The sequence below is a fragment of the Ciconia boyciana genome, chromosome 2, assembly GCF_034638445.1.
Source record: "Ciconia boyciana chromosome 2, ASM3463844v1, whole genome shotgun sequence".
Lineage (NCBI taxonomy): Eukaryota > Metazoa > Chordata > Aves > Ciconiiformes > Ciconiidae > Ciconia > Ciconia boyciana.
In genome coordinates, this window is record NC_132935.1 from 33,378,972 (window position 1) to 33,402,631 (window position 23,660).

The 23,660-nt window shown below is 39.4% G+C and overlaps 1 long non-coding RNA gene across 1 annotated transcript in view; it reads left to right on the plus strand.

Moving 5' to 3' along the window:
* Positions 1-4,743: 4,743 nt before the first annotated feature.
* Positions 4,744-23,660, plus strand: part of LOC140647565 (uncharacterized) — an 82,541-nt gene continuing 63,624 nt past the window's right edge. The window contains exon 1 of the long non-coding RNA XR_012040843.1: positions 4,744-5,036. This is a non-coding gene — a long non-coding RNA (uncharacterized lncRNA). The remainder of the gene's footprint in view (positions 5,037-23,660) is intronic.

The following is a 23,660-nucleotide window of genomic DNA, read 5'->3' on the forward strand; positions in this document are numbered from 1 at the left end:
AGGAATCTGAAGGTTGCCAGCACAGACTGGTTGTATTCATGGTGGGAAAAATACTCAGCTATTCTCCTCAACATCCATTTTCATGGAAAGGTTTAATATTCAGAGTAATAAACCCAGTGGCTTTTCTCTAGTAAACATAAATCTCCATTTTGTTTTTTTCATTATAAAAGTAAATATCAAAGGAAAACTGAAGCCAAAAGGCAGTGCATGAAAACAGGGAGATTCCCAGTAAAATAAAGCCCTCTAAAATAGGTAGAAAAGTATAACCATGTACTTGTTAGGTTGTTCATTACGGATTTTCTTTTCTGAATTCTTTGTTATTGCAAGTTAAAATCAACTACTTGAACATTTTACCTAAGAATTTAAAATATATATCTAGATATCTTTAAGTAGGTTACCTGTGAACTAAAATCAAAAAAATATATTATCTATAGAACCATGACATTAAAAATATGGACCAGAGTTCAGATCTTGCAGGTCTGAGCTGCAGTCTTGTTATGAGTGTAGGGAAAAAAGGAACATGGATAAAAGAAATTGAGCAATGATTAAGAGAATGCATGGGTCCTGAGATCCTAGTATTTTGAAAAGTAAAAAAGGTACTCATTTGATCATAGAGGTTAGGCTAGGCAAATGAAACTATCTCAAAGATTACATTTTAACGTTAAAACTCTGTAACCTCTGGAAATAAGAAATAATGAGGCCTTGCAGTTCTGGTATCAAAAGTGGAATCTGCAAACATGTATTTAAAAAGAGAGAGAGTGAGGGGGATATTATTACATGACATGCAGACATTAAAATATTATACAATTTTGAAGCTGTGAAAATATATATAAATATATAAGCTTGCACTCTGAAAGAATATGTGTATGTAAGAGAGAGAGGAAGGGAGAAAATGCACTCATGACTTTCCAGTGTGATGTCTGAATGCAATTAAAATTTCCAGTTGTGATGCTGTAACAGATCTTTGACAGTCAGCCATCCGAATACCATTTTGACAGCTCAGACACCTTTTTATGGTCACGCTGCAGGAAAGATCATTGAAGAACAATTATTTTGTACCCATGGCTGGAAAAAAAATAATCAGGAACCCTTCCTCCTCCTGCTGATCTGAATGTTTTGTTTGCTCTGGCATAATAATTTACCCCTTGATGTGTGTACTAGGGAACCCCTACCAAATTGCCTGCTAAATGTTACATTTTACAGGATCAGCAGAAATACCAAGGTAAGCTTAAAAAATATTTGAGATGGAGAAAGAAAATAGAGCTGGATTGTCTAAACTGTTACTCATGCATGCCACTTCAGAGACTTTTGGCTTGACAAAAAGACTTAAACTGGGTAGGTTTTAGACTGAGGTCCTGATCCTAGTCCCATTAGAATCAAAGGTAATTTTTGCCACTGAAATCAGCAAAGCAAAAAGGCATCCTAAATGTCGCATTGCTGCACATTTAGAATGATTCGTGATGCTCTTCCCTGGCCTGATTACCTCTGATATTAGTTTCAACTATCCCATTGGCTGATATCAATGTCTGAAAATAATTGATCTTTTATTATATACTGGTGTAATACAAGCTCCAGCTCATTAGAGTTTTAACAGAATACATACAGTCTAAGTGGCAAAAAATGACTAGCAAATATTCCTTGGTTTTCACCTTTCCTAACTATCAGCAATTTGCACTGATACAGTGTCTTTAACGCAGAAACCATTAAAATACAAACATCCCAGAGGTTTGATTTCATCAGTTCATTCTTACTCTAAATACAGACTTCTTACATATGAAGGAAACTGTGCTGTAGCATCTAGGAAAGAAAAGACCATAAAATTAGAATTTAAAAATGATCAAGAGACTGGATTAAATTTCTTCCATTCCTTTTCTTGCTGAAGCTTTTGTCACTGAAATACAAATGTCACGAATGTAAGAATAAAACATCTCAGGCATTAGGATTCTGTGATAGCTCATTCACATGACAATGACTGCACTGAGAACAGAACATTTCGCAGAATGTAGCCATTCTTGTGGCAAAGATTATAATGACAGGGAGAAACGGTGCAAAATTAACCAATTCTTGCATCTTCCAACAGTAATCTAACAAGCCTCCTTGTGTTCTGTATAATGTGTTATATTAGACCCAAAGAGAGGGTGAGAGGGTGAGAGAGAGAGAGAAATGAAATACTGCACACCTTGGGTCATAATTAAACTTATCTGCTTAGCCCAACAGTAAGAAATCTGCTTTTGCCCGTGTCGTTGCCAGCAGGTGCCACTATAACAAACAGGAAAGTACGCCGAAGACTTTGGAGGAATTAGGGTGTTGCTGGGGCCATAAAATAAGAAAGCTCAGCCGCTCCTAGGGAGCACTAGCAGGAGGACCAGCACTAGCCTGCTGAGCAGCCGTGGGGAGGTCACCTCTGCTCGCTGTGCCCCGTGTCCCAGTGTGCAGGGTGTGATGGCCTGGGGCTGGCGTTTGCAGGGTGTTAGCGTGCGCACTGTTGAGTGGCTCTCATGGGGGATAAGATACTCCCCCAGACTCTCCCGCAAGCTTTTGTAATTTCTTCAGTACGAACTGAGATATTCAACCCCATGTTAGGTTCAGAACTTCAGTTAATTAGGTCATGACAGTGGTACTCTGGACTACCAGCTGTGGATTTTCTTTTAAAATACTCTCAGTTCTCCATATTTGACCAGAGAGTAACAGGGTCATGAAATGAATATTGCTTCGCTTTTGGCTTGGTTGCATTCTAGCTGTTGGGAGCGTGTTTAACCCTTGCTTTGCCAGCTTCCTTTCTGCATTGGTATTGTAGGTGTGGGTCAGCTCTGGGGTGTGCTTGCAGCTGGCTGTGCTATCCTGTCTCCACCACGGCTCTTTCAGAGGGCCCTGGGGACGGCTGTTTTTAGTGCATGTGTGTTTCTTTACAGGCATTTCCTGGTTTGGCGAAACATCAGTTGGGGCCTTTTTTGTACAGGAGTTTGGCTTCATTTAGGTATTTTTTGTGAACCATCGATATTAAATCCTGTCTCATGAGACTATTTCATCCTGGCTGTATCTGAAAATGATTCACCACAAAAATGTAAGGCTTTAGTAGTCTGACAACCTCAAGCAGGTTTACTGGTGTGACTGTACACCCACCTCCGGTCTCAGGGCCCCAGAGTGCCATTTTTTATAGATTTCAAAAGGGAATCTGCCCTTCTGTAGTGGAGTTTGGGGAGAGGAAAGCTCCGTGTTTACATTCTCTTCTGCACTCCTGGAGCTATGAGAATAGCAGGGGAGTGAAACCTTCACGGGTTTTGAGAGAGTGCAGCATCGGTTCGTGCAAGAAATTATACGGTGATAGACTCTGTGAGCAAAAAGGATCATTCCCGTGTTGCGTTCCTGTGAACAAACTGAAATGCAACCACTGACATTCATTTCTGACATTAATGTCACTTCTGCAAACAAAAGCCCATCCGTGTAACCACTGCAGACTACTATACAGGCCACAGATCTTCTTGGTTTTCTAGCATCACAAGTCTGATAAAGATTTATTCCTCTTTGCCTTCAGAACTTACTTTAAAAAGATGAGTTTCACTACACAGAAGTTGCTGTACAATTTCCAATTTCCTATTGCATTAACTTTTAATAGACTTATTGCTCCTTGTGAATAATAGGAAAAAATATTCCTGATGCATAGCCTCTAACCTGAATCCTTTTTGGCCCCCTCTACAGGTGCTGGTGAAGACTATTCTTACCTGAGTCTTTATCTGAAATATTGCTTAATGTAAGCCTTATCAGAGATGTGGTATGCACAAACAATGTGCTTTCTCCCCTAATTTTTGTATACCTGCTCTGATATCTGAGTGGTTTGTACTGTTAACTACCATCTAGAAATACTCTGGTGGTAGAATTTCTACATTGTGTTAGTTCCAGGTTTCTGTGTTAGTGCACATCAATTCCTAACTTACAGGCATGCTTGTGAGTCAGATAGGTGATATGTTTAGCTTAGCTGAAGCTTGTCCTAAGAATGTACAATTTTTTCATTTCCCTTGAAGTGCTGGGAAAGGTGACAAGATGACAGTTCCCCTTTGTTCCAGTCTAGAAGTCGGTCATTTCCATTAGGTCTTATTGTTCTTTTCTGAGGAACTGGCTCATTTTTCACTCACGAAAAACTGTCAAAGTGTTTAGTCCCAAAACCAAACTAAAGTAAAAAGATCATATAGTTTGACGGGAATATCTGCTGTATTGTTTAATCCTCTCTTAAATCTCCTTTTTCAGCTGCTGTGCCTACAAATCACAACTGCTTGGCAATGGTAGGCTTAGAAGAGAGTCAGCTTTTCTGCTCAACCCATTTTATTTTTATTTCTCTTCTTTTTCCAGCCAACATCAACTTCATTGTCTGCCTTGTGCACCTGCAGCATCCTATTTGACTTCTAGGCTGTGAATCCTCAGGGGCAGGGAGATTTTGCTACTTGTCTGTGTTGTATCTATCACAAAACAGCACAATTCCTTGATTGCTACACCATAAATAATGACAACATTACAAAAGTAATGTGCAGAAAATGAACAAAACTGGAAAGTAATATTTTGGCAAGCCCTACTTTTTTTGCTCCACTCTTCCAGAATCTGTAACAACAGGGTTCCCAAGAGACCAATTGAAAGCTCACAGCTATCTATGGGCAGTGTTTTGTTTTCATTTGAATTTAGGCTTAACTTAACCTCTTTTGGTTCCCTAGCAGGGAACTATCAGAAAGTCACCGACCTTAGAACATTTCCTTCAGAGCAGGTTCTGCAGTTACTGGAGGATCCATGAAAAAATGAATGTGGTTCCAGGCAATGTGCAGTTTTTCCAGAAATATTGCTGGTTATAGGGAGGATTTAAAACAAAACAGGACCGACCAACCAACTAAACACCCAAAAAACCTTGGTGGATTTCTGACTCTATACCTTTGGCATTCTGCAACCGGAGGGAAGATTTTGAAACAAGGGACTCCTTCCCCTCTCTTATGCATGCATTCAGACGACAGAGGTTAGTGTGCAGTGGGAAAAGGAAACAAAGCTGACACATGGTATGTATTCCTTAGCAAGAAGAGGAAAAAATAATGTTAAATAAGTAAAGAAAAGATTGCTTGAAATACATTTTATTCATTGAGATAAAAGATCTGGATATGAGCGTGGAAAATATATAGCTATGTCTTTCAGCTTTAATTCTTTTGCAACTTTACTCATTTATATGCTTCAGAGTTCCAGGAACTTGTGTATAGAATGTCTTCCATTAGTTTTGGATCTGTCACTATAAAGTCCTAGAAAACTGCTTATTTTGAGAGATTTCACTGTTCGCTTTGACATTTTAGGTATTCTCAGTCTGAGGTTCTTAGCAGCTTTGAATTTATTAATGTATCCTTCAGTCCAGATACATATATATGTACTTGCATGTATGTATACATGTATGTGTGCATATATGTGTATGTATGTGCATGTATATATATTTATATACATGTATGTATATATGTGTGTATATCGGATAGCCAATAGCCTTCTAAGTTTTATTTGCTTTCTGTTGAGAATTAAATTATATTTATCCCAGAGCCTCAGCCATCTACTTTTCTAGTTACTAATCCTTGGTCTTCCTCACTTGAGAGAGGCTATACTCTATTTCTTATTTCAGTTTAGCCCTTCATAGTTTAGCTCTGATTTGTGATAGATTGCCATAATTAAAACTTGCAATTGCAACTCCTTCTACAATGAAGAGACAATGTTATTAATTTATACCAGTTTATTTTTAATTAAGCGTTATTCAGCTTCATAAATATATTTGTAGAATTAGATTAAGAATGAATTTCAGACAAGAATTTTGGATTTTCAGATCACTAGTGAATGGACTGGTGCTCCCCATGATCAGACAGTGTCTATTACATTGTGGGCACTTTAGGAGATAAGCAGTGAGTAAATACTACACCTAAATGGTTCTCCAGAAACTTAGAAATTGATTTGAGTGTGTCAAATGATACTCTAACTATTTTTATGTTGCTTGTGAACTAATCAGTTGTTGCTGATCCTTTCCTTCTCCAAATTCTTTCAATGAAAATATACTCCAACAAAGGTCTTTCTGACATTACTTCAGATTGGTTTCATTCCATGTTTAATTTCAGCATTCATAAATCAATTATGTCTTGCTGTGTAATCAGGTACCTCAGGGGCTAGGCCCAATAAATGTTTAGATTCATATATTTTACCAAGCTTATATCACACACAGATTTAGAGCTGGATTCCACTCTCCATTACAAATGTGTATTTGAAGTGACTCTAGTGAGATTAGCAGAGTTACAGTGATGTGAATGAGGGGAGGGGAGAATCAAGCCTGTGATCTGTCGAACCATATATATTTAGATGGCATGCAGACCTTTTGCTGCACTTAAACTATTTTATGGTATCTTTCCAATGTGTCTGTTTGGCTGATTTACAGTATTGGAAAGCCAGGGAATTTCTAAAACTGAATGCATATAAGACAAAATTCCTTTGATTGGACCTTATCCCCAGTCCGTCAACACTCTTCCATCACTTTCAAAGTTGGCAGTCCTCAGATAGCGTCGGTCCCAGGGGTGGAAACCTTGGGTTTGTGTTTGTCTTGATTCTGTCTCTTCTGAACCATGTAAATATAAATATTAAACTGTCATGTTTAACTCAGAGATATACCAATCTTTAAACAAGTAGTAGTTGTTGAGGGTAGTCAAATAGAGTAGATCTGAAAAGTGCAAGAGAGGACGTTCGTACACATGTGTGTGTTTATATGTGCCTGGACAACTAATAATTGTCTTCTAATAAGATGAATTCTTTAGCAGCTTCAGAATGTACTGAATTATGTCATGCATCTTCTTGACATAGCAAAATTTGATGTATTTGTTTCCCTGAACTCATATTATCTATCCATAAAATGTCATATTGATTTTTAAATACCACTTGTAAACTTCATGCTGTCCACATCCTGAACTCGAGTGGCTTTGGAAACTACTGATATCTTTTGTTCTGCTTCACTTGTTTACGTACCAGTAGTAATCCTTTTTTCAACACTATTAGGATTAATTTCAGATCTCAGTGGATCTGGATTTCAATGAATTTACTTCTTCTGTACTCTGGTTTATTTTTCTGAAAATTCAAGCAGTTGTGTTTTACTGACAAATATCTTAGTGGAAAATGGCTTCTGTGTCAAAAGAATGTTTTAATGGAAATAACATTTTACGTTCATATGGGGTTTCAGGCTAGCATTCTCCTTGAAGGATGAAACAAAACAGCTTATGACTTAGCTGATCATTCAAACCTAAGGAAGAAAAGCCAAATTTTAAATATTTGTGACCAACCCATAGATTCCTAAGAAAGGTATTTGTCCAGTACATTTGATAAATCTGTAAGTTCAAGGGAACTATGGTTGCCCCACTGATAGTCTGCAAACAGAAAAGAAGATTAAATTTAGTGGCTATTTTATTCACAGGTTTTTCCATTCAGATCTAGTAGAGACTTTTTTATCTGATGTTAATTCTTTTGAAAGAATTTAATGACATAGAGCTCTCGAAGCTCAAATGTAAAGTTTGTTGAGAAAGAACTCAGTTCTTCAGTCTTCTCAGTTCTCCCATTGATGTTAATGGGAGTTTTACCCACTAAATACTTCACGACTTAGGCCTTATACAATTTAGGTCTTCCATTTTGGGTTAAACTTTGGGAAACCATGATTCTTGGCATACTACCATTACACTGTCACTCCCTTACAGTAAATAAAAACACTGGAGAGGCTTGATAACAGCAGTACCAAGTTGAAAATGTAACCTCGGCATCACTTGAAATGAAAACAGACGCAGCAAGTAAATGTTCTGGCATTGAAACATTAAAATTAAATCCCACTTCAAATACAATTCTTTAATTGGGAAGCATCCCAAGCACAAAGACTTCACTTCCCAACAAATACAACTATTACGTTAATTGGTGTGGCCCCCATACAAGCCTTGGGTGGATCTGAAGTTAGCTGTTGTTATTCTGGCCTGACTTTCCAACCACATTCATTTTGCTAAATTGCATTTCTATGAGAGAGTGGGTTGATATGCTGCAAGTGTTACTAATTCTATTGAATCACTTTTTTCCTTTTAAACAGAAGATCAAAAACCCAACCACTTTCTATTTTTAAATGCTGTATTTCCATAAACAAAAGTAGACATTTGAAGAGCCACCTTATTAAGATTAGGTGTTCCTGAAAGGGAGCCCTGTTTCTCCATGTTTATTACTGACCACAATACTAAATTATATAAATCTTAAAAGTATGTTCGAACAAAAGACCTATATAATTTAGCTGGTTGAGATTTTTATTTTTAATCTGTGGGTGTGATTTTAGTGCTGACAGAGGTAAAGATTAAAAATCCATTAGAGCTTCCACAGGGCAGTCAAAAGGGTTTGCAGAAGGGCCCAAAGCAGACTTGCCAGATCTCTTTGGACTCATAACCCGATTCTGAGCTGTGTTCCCTCTAGAATATCCTGGAGCAGATTTAAAATCCCACAGGCAGGAAGGGGCTAATACTTCTTGAGCAGTACTTCTTGCTTTCACAGGGCTTCGCAGAGCCATAACCCTGACGGTGCTGCTTGGAACTGTTTCAATGGGCTGCCTCTTTCCAGTGGGAGTGGGGAACGCAGTATTATGTAGAAAGACGGACGCATGGAGCATGTGGCATCTTAGGTAAAAAAGGATAATGATCCTTCTCTTGAGCATAAATATCAGTTCACTCATACCAGGACTTTAGAGAGACCAGAGTACAATTTTAGCGAGGCACTTGACGAACACCCAGCCCACCCAGCTCCAAACTAGCCTTCTAGAGAGCCAAGCTGAAAGGAAGTGAGAGAACCTGTGGCCTCAACTTCTGTGTTTTGGAAAGAGAAGTGATGCTCCTGCTGTCCCTAAGTATGGAGAAGAAAATATTGTTCCTCGGTTTGATGCCCTAAACCCAAGTGATTTAACAGCTCTGCTATGTATTGAATCAGAATCTTGACCACTGTTACTCTAAATACAGAGTATATCATTCATACATTCCTGAATTCACACAGCTTTACGCTTTTTATGGAGAATAAATGATGAAACAAAACCTCACTTATATTTTTCTTACTTTCCTTGCATGTTTATTTACTTTCCATCTCCATATTGTAACTTCCTATTTTTATTCCACTTTTTTTTTTGCTTTGCCTTTTCCAATCTTTTTGCCCTTTTTGCTTTTCATCCGTTCCACGTTAGATTCTGTTTTTACTTCTCTCTTGTTTTGGAAAGGCTTTTCAGATTAATTTTTGCACTTCATCTTATCACCTTTTTGCTTCTGTATCTCCTTCTAATGTCTTTTTCTCACACCTTCTTTGCTTTTACTTCCATTTCTCTCAATTTTCTCACTCCCTTCCCATTTATGATTTTTCTTTCTATTCTCCAGTATTACATTAAAACACTGTGCTAAGAAATGTCTTTGTGGGGACTTTTATCTTTGGAAGTGTTTTATAGCCATGAGATGCTGCTCCCCAGCACCCTTGCAGAGATTTATATACAGGCTGTGTGCTTAGATCCCTAAATGCACATTCAGCTGCTTAGCATTCATGTCTGAACTTTAATAGCTTGAACTTCGTTCTTGAGTTAAGTGCAAGAAATGACCAAATGCTCTCCTGTACTCAGATCTGCAAACTTGTCATAGAGGAGAAAGTCACTGGTAATGAACTTTCCTCAGGAAAACTGTTAGAGAATGATAGAGTTCTCTTGTCTGTGCTGTAGTGATCGGGACCCCACTATTCTGAGTGTTTTCTATCTTATCTTGAATGCTAAGCCAGCCTGGAAATGGAGAAGGCACTCCTGCACAATTATACTGCACGCCCTCAAGCCTTGTAGAGCTCCCGTGAGCTGGCTTCAGGCCCCGGGAACCATGGTCACCTGTGAGGTGGTGGGTGGTGGGTTTTTACCAGAATGCAGCTAAACATAAAGAGATCATTTACTGAGCAGGGAGTCTGCAGTGTCTTTGTTCCTTTAACCTGACACCAGAAGAAGGATAATCCAGAAAAGTCAGAATGGTAGCTTTTTGACTTAGTGAGAGAACAAATCCCTCTTCACGATCTATCTTAGAAAGGCTCTCATCACACTAATGAGGTCTGTCCTAGGCAATCTCTTGCTTCGGAAAATAAATCCTATGTTGTAGTAAGGATTTTTCATCATAATCTGTCTGCATTTGGTATATTTCCTTTCAGGCACCTTTCTGTGGTACTACTTTTCTTATGGTGTCCTCTGTCTCTCTTCCCTCATCGATAACCAAAATGAATGCTGCTGCTTCTTCTTTTCTTCTTTTTAATTCTACTTCTCCAAGGGCACTGCTGCTCACCAATTCCATTATGGAGAAAAAAAATACTTTCTGACAGCTGGAATGTGTGGTTTTCCTTCATTATCTTCAACCTATGGCTGCGTCCAGAATAAAAGAATTTCAGTACCTCCTAGAAAGCACAGATCTTTCACCAATTTAACACTAGCAAATGTCCTCATACGTTTCCTTAGTAAGTGGGAAATTTCATAATAAGCTTTGCAGACAGGCAGTGGCTCCTTCATTTGTGGCTAAAACATTTGTTGCTTTTGCAATTTGCAGTGATTGCTTAAGAAATGAATGGTTTGTTTTTGGAAAGCTGCTTTGAGTTCAGTGGGTTCTGTGCATAGTTAATGACAATGCTTTCATTTTGTGGTGGGGGTGGTGATGCTGCTTGTTCTTCTTGGAGTCTTTGCTGCATTCTTACAAATTACATGTCGCAGGAAGCCTGGTTTTAGTTTACTTCAAATTTAGAGTAATCCCCTCCCCCTGCTTTTATTAGACCAGGGGTCAATTCCAGGAGCTCTGGTGGCAAAAAGCAGCTGAGCAACAAACATGTCTGATCCCTGAAGATTGTCTGATAAATCTCCAATTACTAAGGGCAGATGTTCTGGCTTGTATGCCATCTCCTTCCAGTGCCTGGGAACTGGCAGTGCAACCAGAGTGTGACTGTGCTCAGGAGATTTACACTTACCAGAAAAATCTCTTACTCTTACTCATCAGTGCTGGAGCTCTGCCTGGGGTAACGTTGGCACAATGGTAGGAGGGTTACAAGGTGGCTAAAAATCTTTGCCTTCTGCTTCTCAATCAAATGTGAAGAATAAGAAAGAATCTGATCCTCTCACCTTTTTTTTGGTTGCTTTTTTTTTTTTTTGTTACACCAACATTTGCTTGAAAAATCAAAAGAGTGATAAATAGAATAACAGACAAATGAGGTATTGTATGGAGGCAGAAATCTCTGAGATACAATGACAGGTTAAAAGTTAATAAGTGAAGTGCAGCTGACACAGAGGCACCATTTTTGAAGCCTGTGCTGACTTTGTATAGCCCTGCCTCCATCCAGGGTAGTTTTAACTCTGGGATGCCTGCACCAGGCACTGCTGTTGTTCTGGCTTGCTTAGAGCTCACACAACACTGCACATGGACATATAATGTAGGCTGAGGGCTTTGAGTACATTAACAGCAAATGTGCTCCGTATGGTAGTATGTGTGTTTGCAAGAGAGAGAGAGAGAAAATAACAGTATCCATAGCTATGTCCTAAATGAAAAACATTCAGCAATTCAAACTGAATCAGGGTCACAGTTTGTAATAATGTAGTGTCAAAAATTAACAGCTAAATTAGGGATTTATTTTGTTTGTCTGTGTAATCACTGAAAGTACCTATGGAAAACAAGGCTGCTTTTTGAAAATAAAATATCTAAACTGCTTAGATGATTAAAATACGTAGCTTAAAAAAGCGAGGCTTGTCATATAAGATATTATAAATCAGTAAAGCTGTACTGTACCATTATGGAAATGAAAATAATGCAAATGTCTATTTTATTATTGTTTTTAAAATTACAAACTGTTGCTATATGCTTGTGTATAAGACGGTGGAAAAAATGGTGTAATATCCTTATATGCGCTACATTAAGTGTTCACATAATTACATACTCCATTGTAACTCAGATCACAGGTGTCAGGTCAAAATTCTGTCCTCTAAATCAAGAGAAACAATTTTAAAGAAGAGAGGTAAGAAAAAGCTTCTGAATATTCTCCACTATCTCATAAAGTGATTCTCAAGTATTATGCTGTTTCCCAGAAATCAAGGTGTCTCTAAATGTTATTTTTACATTCCTATGCTTCTTTGTACTGTGACATAAATTACTCTGTATGAAAAGCCTCCTCCCAGCTGTACTGTCCTTCCTTTCTCAGCAGGGGCAGTCATCTGGAGTAGGACAGTTTCAGGGCCCATTATGCAATGTAAGGATACTTGGGGCTGAGCAAGCTTCTTCATATTGCCAGGTTCTCCCCAAACCCAAGGTATCACTTGACAACAGACAGTGGATCTGGTCTATAATAGAACCTTACAGCTGAAAAACCTCTTGGGAAGTCATCCAATCTATTCCCCTACACACGACAGGATTATCTACAGCCATGTCATTTCTGACAGATGTTTTTTTTCCAGCCTGCTGTTAAAAGCCTTTAATGATGGAGACGTCACACTCTGCCTTCTTTTCTGAGCAAAATAACTCCAACTTATGTATTTTTTCCTTTTCCAGCATATTTCCTAAACTTATGACCTTTCTTGCAGATTTATTCCAATCTTCTTAGCAATGCAGTGCCCCAAAACCTGCACAGTATTCAGATGACTCCATTCTAGAAGACGTAAACAAGTGAGATTCAATGCCCTGTCAGACTATGACTTTTTGTTGGAGCTACTTAAAATTAGTTTCAGTTCATGCCATCTGTCTTGATGGTGTGTCTCAGAAGGAAACACCTTACCAGTGAAAACAACAAATTGTTTCTTCATTGAACATGAAGAGCAATCATGCAATACCTGCTTTTGCTCACTCCCAACAGTTGCTAAGATCTGTTGGCCCTATTACTGAAATCTCAAGGTACTCAGTCTCTTACAGAGTTTGCTAAGCTTATATTGTTCTACAGTATTTAACACCATTAAAATCTTGGAAATTTTCAGTTTCCTTAATGAATAGTAATGAGGCATTCATGGTGTTCTCTGTATTCAGCATACATGCCCCTAATAGGCACACGATTTCAAACTCTGAGTCCATCTACTGGGCTATAGATAAAGATATAGAGCAATTATTAAATATTGGATAACAGGTCATGGTGGAGGACCAATCTGAAAACAAAGGCCAGAGCTACAGCTAAGATAAGATCATGCTTGGCAGAGGGTGGAGGTGTGTTTCCCTTTTCTGGAGCAAACACAAGCTAAAACGTCCACAGTGTAAAGTGCTGTAGTTACCTGAGGATACAGCTAAACCAGCACGGGGGGGTGGAACCCCTCCCTGTCCTTGCTGGCAAGAGTCATGGCTACCTTTCCCTCCACCCCACTGAAGAAAACAGGGTGGCCTCAGTGATGCTCCCATGCTTTTGCCCTGAATAGCTTTTTCTAGGAAAGTACTAGTCAGTAGGGTCCAAAACCATGCCAGAGGTGTTGCCAACACCTAAGCAGCATGGGTGGCTTTAAAACAGTGACCAAATGTTGTCCCTGCTCACTCTGGTAGGGCGGGACAGGGACAAGTATCCTGAGCAAGGCTTCTCCCACCTACATGCCATCCTACTTTCTACCCCTGTCCACGAGGAGGAACTGGTAGGTGTAAGGCTATCTGCATCCCATTTACTACGTCTTGGAGTTTCTTTTTCTGTTGGGAAATCTCAGCTGCAGGCTTGAACAAACTCTTTGCCCTTTCTACCACTGCAGAAATAGAAAGGTAGTGCAGAGCCAAAGTTCTTTGCATATTTTTCAGCTTAACAAACGATATAACATTAAATTGTGGTCTTTTTAGGCCCAGTTTCCAGTAAAATAGTCTTTCTGAATTTCCTGGGGCAGACTTGGTTACATCATGCCCAGTGACATGCTGTTGGCATATGGCAGTAGACTGTAAAATGGGGAGAAGTGAATCAAAGGCATGTTAATATTAATACATCCATGTTGCTTGCTGCTTGAGGAATGCAGTAGAAAGGGAGTCATATGTAGTTTATAGAAGAAATGAATACATTCCAGATGTTAACCATGCAACCAAGCCTTGTATATACAAAAAGGGTTTTCCCAGTGCCTATATTTAATCTCCACATAAAAAGACAGGTTTTGTAAAACCCTTCCCACTGTATGTCAGCATAAATCAGGGACATTTTTCATCTTGAATCACAAATTTCATAAGTAACACCCATCTCCTTTAGTATTTGTTTATTCATAAATATTTATTTATTAATGAGAAACTAAGATGAAATGCTAGTGGAAATCTAATGCATGTGAAAGTTTTGAACAGTGATTTCTGCTCCACCCACAACTTGTGCCACTATGGTCAGGTAATGCCAGCATAGCAGAATATCACAACGTTTACTTGATGGTGGATCCTGACCCAACAGACATCACAATTCAGGGACTTTGCAAGATCTTGTATTTGCATTGGAAAAAAGGGAAACACCATCAATGTACTTAGGCAGTTGCTATTGTCTCTTCAGTATTGGAAACTTGGAGTATTTGTATTCTATTAACATTAATTGGAGTCAGGGGCAAGAAGATATTTTTTCATCACTGGACAAATGTTGTTCTGGTGAAGCTGTTTTTAACTTTGGTGGTGTTTTACCTGCTCTTTTTGAGGCTGAACTAGAGGCAGGGGAAGCCAAATAAAATATCATATTATATCACCTTTATATGTTGACAGAAATTAATGCCTTTCAATATTAAATATTTATGTAGATCATGTGATCTCTGCATTCAATCTAAAATATCTATGGCAGCTCAAAATTAACATTTTCCCAATACTTGGAATAAACAGTTAACGCACAATCTGTAGACTTGAAATTAAGTTACTAAAATAACTGGTGGAATAACTCTGCATGATCAACAGATTCAGGAACATTGTTAGCTGCTTCCAGCCAAATTGTGAATGAGAGAAGAGATGAAATTCTTCAAGTTATTCACTGCAAATTATTTGCTCAGCTCTTAGTATTGTTGTGGTGTTAAAATATACAATATGCATAGCACCCAAAATGTAGTAGGCATCTTGAAAAAATGAAGGCACCGACTTGGAATCCAATTTGGTTAAATTAAAAGGCTGGAGTACCCTGTTCTCTTCTGTTTGAAAGTCTGTGGGAAGAGGGACTAGAAAGTCAAAGAAGGAAGAAACCTCTGGTATTTTCCTTGGTCTGCCAAACCCTCTCTAGTGGTTTTGGGATGGATCGCCTGTGGGATAGGTCCCAGACCAGCCTCCAGACTAGTCTCTCCAGTCCAGGAGAATCAGTCTGAAGCCAGAGCTCCGTAGCATGAGGCATATCATAGCTAGGGTGACTTAAGCAGCCCCTGTCCTTTCTGCCTCAGCCTGGCCATTCCAACTGTCGCTATGCAGTATGACATCTCTCCGTTCTGATGACACAGAAGTTTGTGGCTCCTTGCTAATAACAAGCTCATACAAAAATAAAAAATAAAATCAAAAAGACAAAACCAAACAAAAGAAAAGGTTCAGAATACACCTGAAAATCTGTATGTTAGCACAGTTAAGGCAGGTGTACATGATAAAAACAAGAGTGTAAGAAGACTGCGTATCACCACTGAGGCCAAGTCCCTTATTTTGCTGAATTACAGCTCCAATCCATGCATGTGGAGAATGTGTGCTATCCCCCTCCTCTTAGGTCCTAGGACAAGCGATGCCCACAGTGACTGCGTTGTCAACATTTTAACTTTCATGCAGAAATCACTTTGTGCTAAATTCTTCAGAGGGCATGATGTATGTCCTGCACGATGGGCGTTTCCCCATTAACTTTGCCTGCTCCTCTGGTGGGTGGCCAGGCTCTGGAGGAGTGAGAAATGCTGCCATGGAGAATGTGGCAGTCTTTGGCATTATTTCTATGACCACAAACTCTGCGTACCTCTTTCTACCTGTGTGCTGCCTTTCTGCATTTGAAGGGTTAAATCTGGGCTGTAGCTTGCCCATACACAGGAGGTGCAGACAGTGATCTCGGATAAACCCACTTACCATATTCAGGACGTATATGGGAGTTCTTTGAAGTCAGTCCTTCAATCAGGGTCTGGTGGGAAACACTGAGGATGAGGGAGGACCCCTGGGGAGAGATGCAAACTACTCCTACCCAGAGTGAGGGAAGACAAAGAGACTTAGAGAGGGATGGGAGCAGTTTCAAGGAAACTTCTCAACTGCTTAGAAGCTGATCTCAGTCACACGAGGAAAAGATGGTCTGTAAGAAATACTGACCTGGGAAATTTGCTTGTGAAATGGCCATAAGAGATTAAGGAATTACCACCTCACAGGTGGTTTTTTTATTATTTGCTCTTCAGATATGGTAACGGAGCGCTGATATTTGGTTTGGTACAAAAGAAAACAGGACTGCTTAAAACCCTTTGGATACAGGCTCCACCTGTTATTTTAAAGTATTTCTCTGACTGTTGTGGGCTGAGAAATAATAGCTTTTTAAATGTGTCTCACTTTTGACCCATAGCATCACGTGCCTTCCTGATAATGACGCTCTCCAGACTAATTGGGTCTGTGAGACGAGAGCTACGGCACGATGCCTGCCAGAGTCCCACCCGGTGCTCAGTGACAGCTCGGGCCCATCTCGCAGCCCAGGAGGCTGGTGAGGGATGGCAGGGGCTGCTGGCTGATGTGCGACAGCTGCCTGGGGGGCCGGGCACACCGCCGGGTCTTGGGGAGCCTTGGCATGTACTTGCTGGCTTGCCCGTTCCTGTGGCTCCGACAAGTAGCCCAGGAGTGGCTGCTTTTGGGTTTAGCTGGGAATGACACGCATTATTCATCAGGCTCTCTGACTGCTTAGCACCTCCAGACTCCTCCCGGCTGTTTATATTTAAAAATAAATCCTAACAATTGCTGTTCAAAGTAAGGACTGACAGCCTGCAGCATTTTTATTAAAGCACGCTGAGCAGAAACTGAAGAGAACAGATAAGAGTTAACGGGTGTTTGTAAAACAGGCAGGAAAAAGCCTTCTGATTCATGAAGCTTCACCAGCAACAACTTCCATGTCAGAGGAGCAGAGATGCTGAAAGGGTGAAAGCCAAAAGCTCTCACTTAAAATGTAGGATTTGACAGGAGACCAGCAGGGTAGGACCTCAGGGAATGACTAAGCAAATACATAGATAGGAGGTCTGTGAAGTAAGCAGGACTAAGTTGGTGCATTGCTTTGAAGGTCAGCAATGCAATTTTATAGGTAATACTAAGATTTAATGGGCATCCATGGCAGAGCCCAAAGTATGGGAGTGATGTGCTGAGAAAACTCGGTACTGATGCTCGGGCTGCAGCACCCTCTGGGAGGAGCTGAGGCTTCCGGAAACTGTCCAGAGGGGTCTCAGCAAAACCGCGCTCCCGCGGGTCCATGTGCTTTAGGTGAACGCAGAAACATCACATGGCACCAGTCCTCAGCTTCCACTGCCATTTAAAAACAAGAGGAATTTATCTCCTGCTTTATAATGTAAGGAAACAAGAGGAATTTATCTCCTGCTTTATAATGTACTGAACACTGACTTCTTTTTAGTAGCATTTACCACAATGGATATCTTTCTTCTCTCTGGTTTTAATCCCTGAGTGCAGAAGATGTGTTTATGTTCCCTTAAAGTATGCTGGGAGTTTACAACTTGCAAACATTCAAACCACGGTAATAATTAAATTATTTTACCTGGGATACTGAAATGTTTTTAGAAACTGTTGATCTAGTTTTTGAGGGGTTCCACCCACCCCCAAGATTTTATGTAGAAGAATGTTAAAGCTCATAGCAGCAAAACTCTGTTTTTGTCAAATATGAATAGCTGCACTAGTCATAACAAAATTAATATCTCTGCCTGTATCCCAATGGGTTTCTCTCCTGTGTCAATTCTTTCTCTGATGAGATTATTTTTGTCTATATATAAATAAATACATCTGCTCAAGGCCCCATCTCTCCTTTCACTGACATAACCGATAATTTTGTATTTGTCCTTCAAAGTCATGCAAACGGAATCCTCAGGCTCTAGGTATTAAATGCTGGCTAACCTGATTATTTTCTTTAAAACATAAATGAAATTATTACTACCCCCCTCCATTTTCCCACCCTTTATAAACTCCTGGCAGAAAAAGGAGAGATAGATAATAAGATACTCGAATCACTTTCTTACCCTGTAATTAGCACATGAAAAAAGAACTTATTGAAAACAATAATTCCTCAGTCATTTGTCTTTATTTTAATTTTGCTTTGAAGCCAACATATTTTCTCTGAGATTTCATTAGAAGCCATTTTGTAAATGAGATTCTCACTAGTAAGAACCAAGTTTGAGTGCTCTATCGCATTAAAATTTAACATTTTTCTATGGCTTAATATAACTTCTTCTTAATGCAGAGAGACTCTTCTGTGATGTTCATAGTTTAAAGGGCTGGATCTAATTAAGAACATAAGTGCCTAAAAGTAAAGTGCTTCAGTACCTAACTTTGAGGCATCTGGCTCCTCGAATGCAGTCCAAAATCTTAAGTTACCAAGTACGGCAAGCATCCGTGCTTAAGGGAAGATTTAAGCATCTCACAAAAAGATCCAAAACAGCCAACAAGCTGAAAAAGCAACTCCTAGGACAGTTTTAAAGCCTCCCACATGGGCTTAGGCCAAAGGGAAGTACCTTAAATGAATTTTTAAATCTCTCCTGAACATAGCTCAATTTCTTTAAAATAATTGAGTAGACTGTTACTCTTTCCTCTTTAAAAAGATCAGTCAGTGGGAAAAAAAAATATTAGAAACTGTCTTTGGAATAAAGACTGGAAATTAGGATGGTATTTCCCCTGTCTGTCACTGCCAAGCTGAAGCACCATGAGCCTTCTGCATGTCTGCTGGTGAGCCTAAGCTTTTCTGCCATCTTTGAAACCGTACTGGGAAGAATGGCCAGCATTTCCACCAGCTCATGGGAAGTTAGGACAGTCCCCAGGAAGGTAAGTAAGCAATGTGTTTTAAGTCCCTGGGAAGTGGTTTAGCCATTTGGCTCCTATAGAAAACATAGGCAGGACTTGACCTTGGTGGATTTGAAAGAGACAACTGTGACTTCTGCAGTTTGATATAAACTTACCTTGTCTGTCTGCACTAGGAAAGTGAAGCTTTTTACTTACAAAAGGTTTAGCTGGCTGCCTAAATTCCCTGATTTGCTTTAGACCTGAATCCTTATTCTTTACCCAAACCCTCCTTGTTGCATTCAGTTAAAACTGGGGGCGAAAATGCTCTCCGCACTGTTCCACTTTCACACCACAGCTCCAGCAACAGAAGAAACCCTAGGGATTTTTGCTGCTCTTGCAAAGTGAGGAGAGGAGTGTGAACAGGAGCAGGAGCCATGATTTCCAAGCCTGGAGCAAAGCAGTGACTTGCTGTTGCTCGAAGATGTGCAAAGATGCAGCTTCTTGTGAGTCTTGGAAAAAACGTGTGTCCACAAGGGGCTGTCTTAGCTATCTGGGACCATCCCCGACCAGGTGGCTCCAGGTGTTGCTGAAGCTCTATTGCCCCCAGCTTTGCTCAGGAGGATTAGTGCTGCCTTCTTGCCCCAGGACAGGCTGCAAGATAAATAAGTATATTTAATTGCTTCAGAATCCTTCCCAAGAGAGCTCACAGGGGAGAAAAGCCTAACCAAAAACCCCTGTGGGGTGGAGTAAACTTCTGGAGGTTAAATCAGAGCAACAGTGCTACCAAGCAAACTTAGTCTTGCCCTGACTCTGTTGCTTCTTTCTCATTCCTCTCTTCCTTGTATTGTCTCTGTTGATACAAAGGCTTAGTGACACACAAAGGCATAAGCAGTGCATATCCACGTGCACTGTGAGGAGTTCCACAGGATTCATATCTTACCCAGGCTGGACTCTGTCCGTAAATTGTAACTACAGATATTTCTTCTTGTTGCTTTGCTAAGTTTAAAAATGTAGTCACATGAGCAATAAATGTTCAAATCATATTGTTATGTGCTCATGGCTGATTAGCTGACTTGGGGTGTAAATGTGATCATCAATAAAAAGCATAATGAAAGCTTGTTATTTTTAAACATAATTAACTCAAAGGAAAAACAGTTCAGCATGACCGTGGAAATAGTAATTGGTTCATTACCTGTAATCACGTTAGCCTGCTCACATTATCAGAGGCTAATTGGAGAAAGGAGAGAAAAAGAGAATATATCACTGCATACACAGGTGTGATCTGTGTATCTACATGTGTTTTACCATATTATATGTATTTCATTAATAACTTTTTAGATAAAACAGTATAGGAGGAGTATGGCAATGCAGAAACAGAGGTACTGAGAAAATTTTTTAAAATTTTAAAATATGGGAGGGCAAGAGAATGATTCATTCATCAGGTAAATTTAAATAGAAGTAACTTATATTATTATCTGTAACACCAAGAGTGACACCCTGTTTTAGTGGAAAGAAATCCTTGCACCATTTCTGTTCTAGTACAAATCGTTTTTGAGAGAGGCAAGGTAAGTTATCAGCACCTGTCTTTTCCTTGCAAAGAAATGAAGCAGAGATGTAATGGGAAGACCTTTACAGTATGTTGCCTGGTCTCACACTACATTTTTCAAAGTCTCATTCTTAAAGTTTCCATTCTGTTTCTTTAGAAGACTGATGAAAGGGATTATTTGCCTGAAAATATCCTGCTGGTTCTGACAACAAACTTGGCCTCTGTTGAAGGTTACAAAATTTTGTATAAATATTTCATAAACTGCTTCATTGCAGCAACTCCTGTCATTTGTCCATTGTATTTACTATTTGTTTTCAGTTTATAGGAAAATATTGTACTGCGGTGCCTTTTAAACATCTTTAAAAAGGTATCATGAATTCAGCAACCAACTAATAGTATCAGGGCCAAAAGTCTTTGGGTTATCAGGGATCACAGCCTTGTGCCCTCTTTCCTCTGGCATGCTAACATGTCACACAGAGGGTAACCTTGTGGACAGTGTGACGTCATAGATTTAGGTGCCACCTTCTTTGTTCGTTAGCTGTAAATGTGCTGCTTCAGGGAAGGCTGAGGTATTTGCATTCCTCTAGGAGGAATATGCCTCAGCATGGTAATGCCAGAGTTTGGAAAGGGCAGGAGTACAAATTGATTGCTGCTTCTTGGTTTATTTTTTCACTTTTACTTATTGTTTCTAATACTGTTTTTATGGGAACTAGTTGAGATATTTTTCTATAATGATGGGGAAATAATGTGGCCAGCAGGGAACGAGCAGGGATGGTTAAGAGTACAGTCCTTTGTTATACTCTGTTTTTGTCCAGGATCTGGCAGCAAGAAACTGGTCAGGTTTCCTCCTGAGGCAATACTTCTTATGTATTTGTCAGGGGGACAGCATGGCTGAATGACCATCTGGTAAAAGACTGAGCCATGGAAGACAGACAATTAGGTTAGATGGACCCGGACTTTCGTCTGACCCAGTAGAGCATTTCTTATATTCTGTTCTTACAGAAAGGGAGAGAGCCTAGCTGGAGTAAATTACCAAGACAATGACAGAGAGGGGAAGACTCACTTAAAATTTGTGTATTCGGTCAAACCTCCTCTTTCTTTTGCTTTCCCGGGTAGAACTGGTGAACCTGGAAAATGAGTGTGGTCCCTCCAAAGCTTACAGCATGTGAGGTACATGGAAATTTTCAGGACTGTTAGTAGGCTGCAATATTTGAAAGGCCATGAGGACCAAATAATATTTGAAGAAGGTAAGACTCCTTTTGGACTTGGAGTATTCGTGTTTATTTTCACTGAGGGTTTATAGGAATTATTGCTTCTGTGACCTGCTTGGGAGCTTAGATCAAAGGACCAAAGTCTCCTAGCTCTAACATTGACCCTTAGGGAAAGAACAGAAAAAATAAGGCAGCTATAGAGTGATCCTTCCCATGGTATAATTTCCCAGCTCCCAGCAATCAGCATTTTAGTGAATTTTTTTCTAAGCCAGAGGTTGCATCTGGGATTTCATGTTTAATAACCAATGATGTACATCTCCTCTATGAATTTGTCTAATGCTTTTTTAAATCCAGATAAAGTTTTGTCCTCTGCCTGATCCTGTAGGCAGTAGGTTTCACAATTTAATTATGCATTATATAAAAAGTACTTTCATTTGTTTGCTTTAAACCTGCTTTGCTTTTCAGCAGAGTAAATACTGACGGTAATAACACCATTTTGTTAGTGTAAGTGCACACATACAAGGAGTTTCTGCTGACAGACCTGTGTTGATTAGTGGTCACTTCTCGGCTATGCCAAAAGCTATGTTGACAAAAATGGGAGATACACCCTAACTTACACAGGCTTCCAGGAAGAATAAAGGGGCAGGTTGCATTCTCCCCATAAAGTGAGGGATTTTGTCATCTGGTCTGCACTTGACTTGCATTCTAAGGTTGTTGAGAAAACCCTTTTCTTGTGGTGGAATTCAGCTACCTGATCACTTTTGTTTCAGACCTGTATGTGGATCTTTGCCTTTTTCTGAGCCTCTTGCAGGTGCTTAACTGAGAAAAAAACATGTTTATACAGCGGATGTTCAATTGTTTGACCATTATATTGTACTATGGCTAAATGAGTTTAACTGTGTGCCTTGTCTCCCTTTGCCAATGTACTTAAATGTGATTTCTTTCTCTCTGGTGGCCCTCCTCAGAAATCTTTTTCATAAATAAATTTCAGGTGATAGGATGATCTTGGTTCACAAGCACCCAGAGAAAACAGCAATCATGAAATCATGTGTTTGCTGCTTCATTTACAATACCTCTGTTTATACCAGGTTACAATATTGATCCATAGCAGAATGTACAGAAACTTTTGATATGGATGAAATGCTTACTGTCTTTTTTCATATCTGTGAAAATGGTCTCTTGAGAACTCTTTTGCTTCTCATGAGCTTTGACATCCCACTTTTGTCTTTCACAGGAAACTCAGGTCCACCTAATCCACAGGCCAGTTGGTTTTCATCAGTTTTTCTGTTACAATTTAGCCTGATTAGATGACCTTATTGTTTTCTGTAGATGTTTTTAGCTTTCACTGCTTTACCTCCAACCCTCATTGCATTTCCTTACTCTGCAACCCTAACTAAAGGATTACTCTGTAACCCTTTAAAGTTGCCTTGTTTTAGCTCATTTTCATTAAGTAAAAAACGAAGAATTTGCCTTTATGTACACCTGCACACAGAATACTGTGTGTTTATGTGTGGTGGTGGCCTGTTCCCCATTGAGTGTGTTGTTCAGTTCTGGCTGCCCCATTTGGGGGAGGGGAAAAAAAAAAAAAAAAAAAGAAATTGAAGCAGTAAAAAAAAAAATGGCAAGAATGACCAGAGTCTTGGAAAAATTTCAATGTGAAAGAGTAAAATGACGAGTGTGGTTACATTTAGGGAGAGAAAAAGATATGAGGGAACATGACAGTTACAGATCAAATAATGGATGGTGCACGGAAAAAAATTCAGGCCCCCATATTTACTTTTTTGATTAAAAAAAAAAACCAACATGTTCAGTAAAAGTATTTACTTTAATAAGTTTTAAATGTATTACCTTTCAGCAGAACATGGAGTAATATGCACAGGTTATTATACAGGGTATTGTATGATATAGAGAATGCTCAGGTATATTGCATGAGTAATAAGTAATGAGGTACATGAGACCACCCCACTGTCC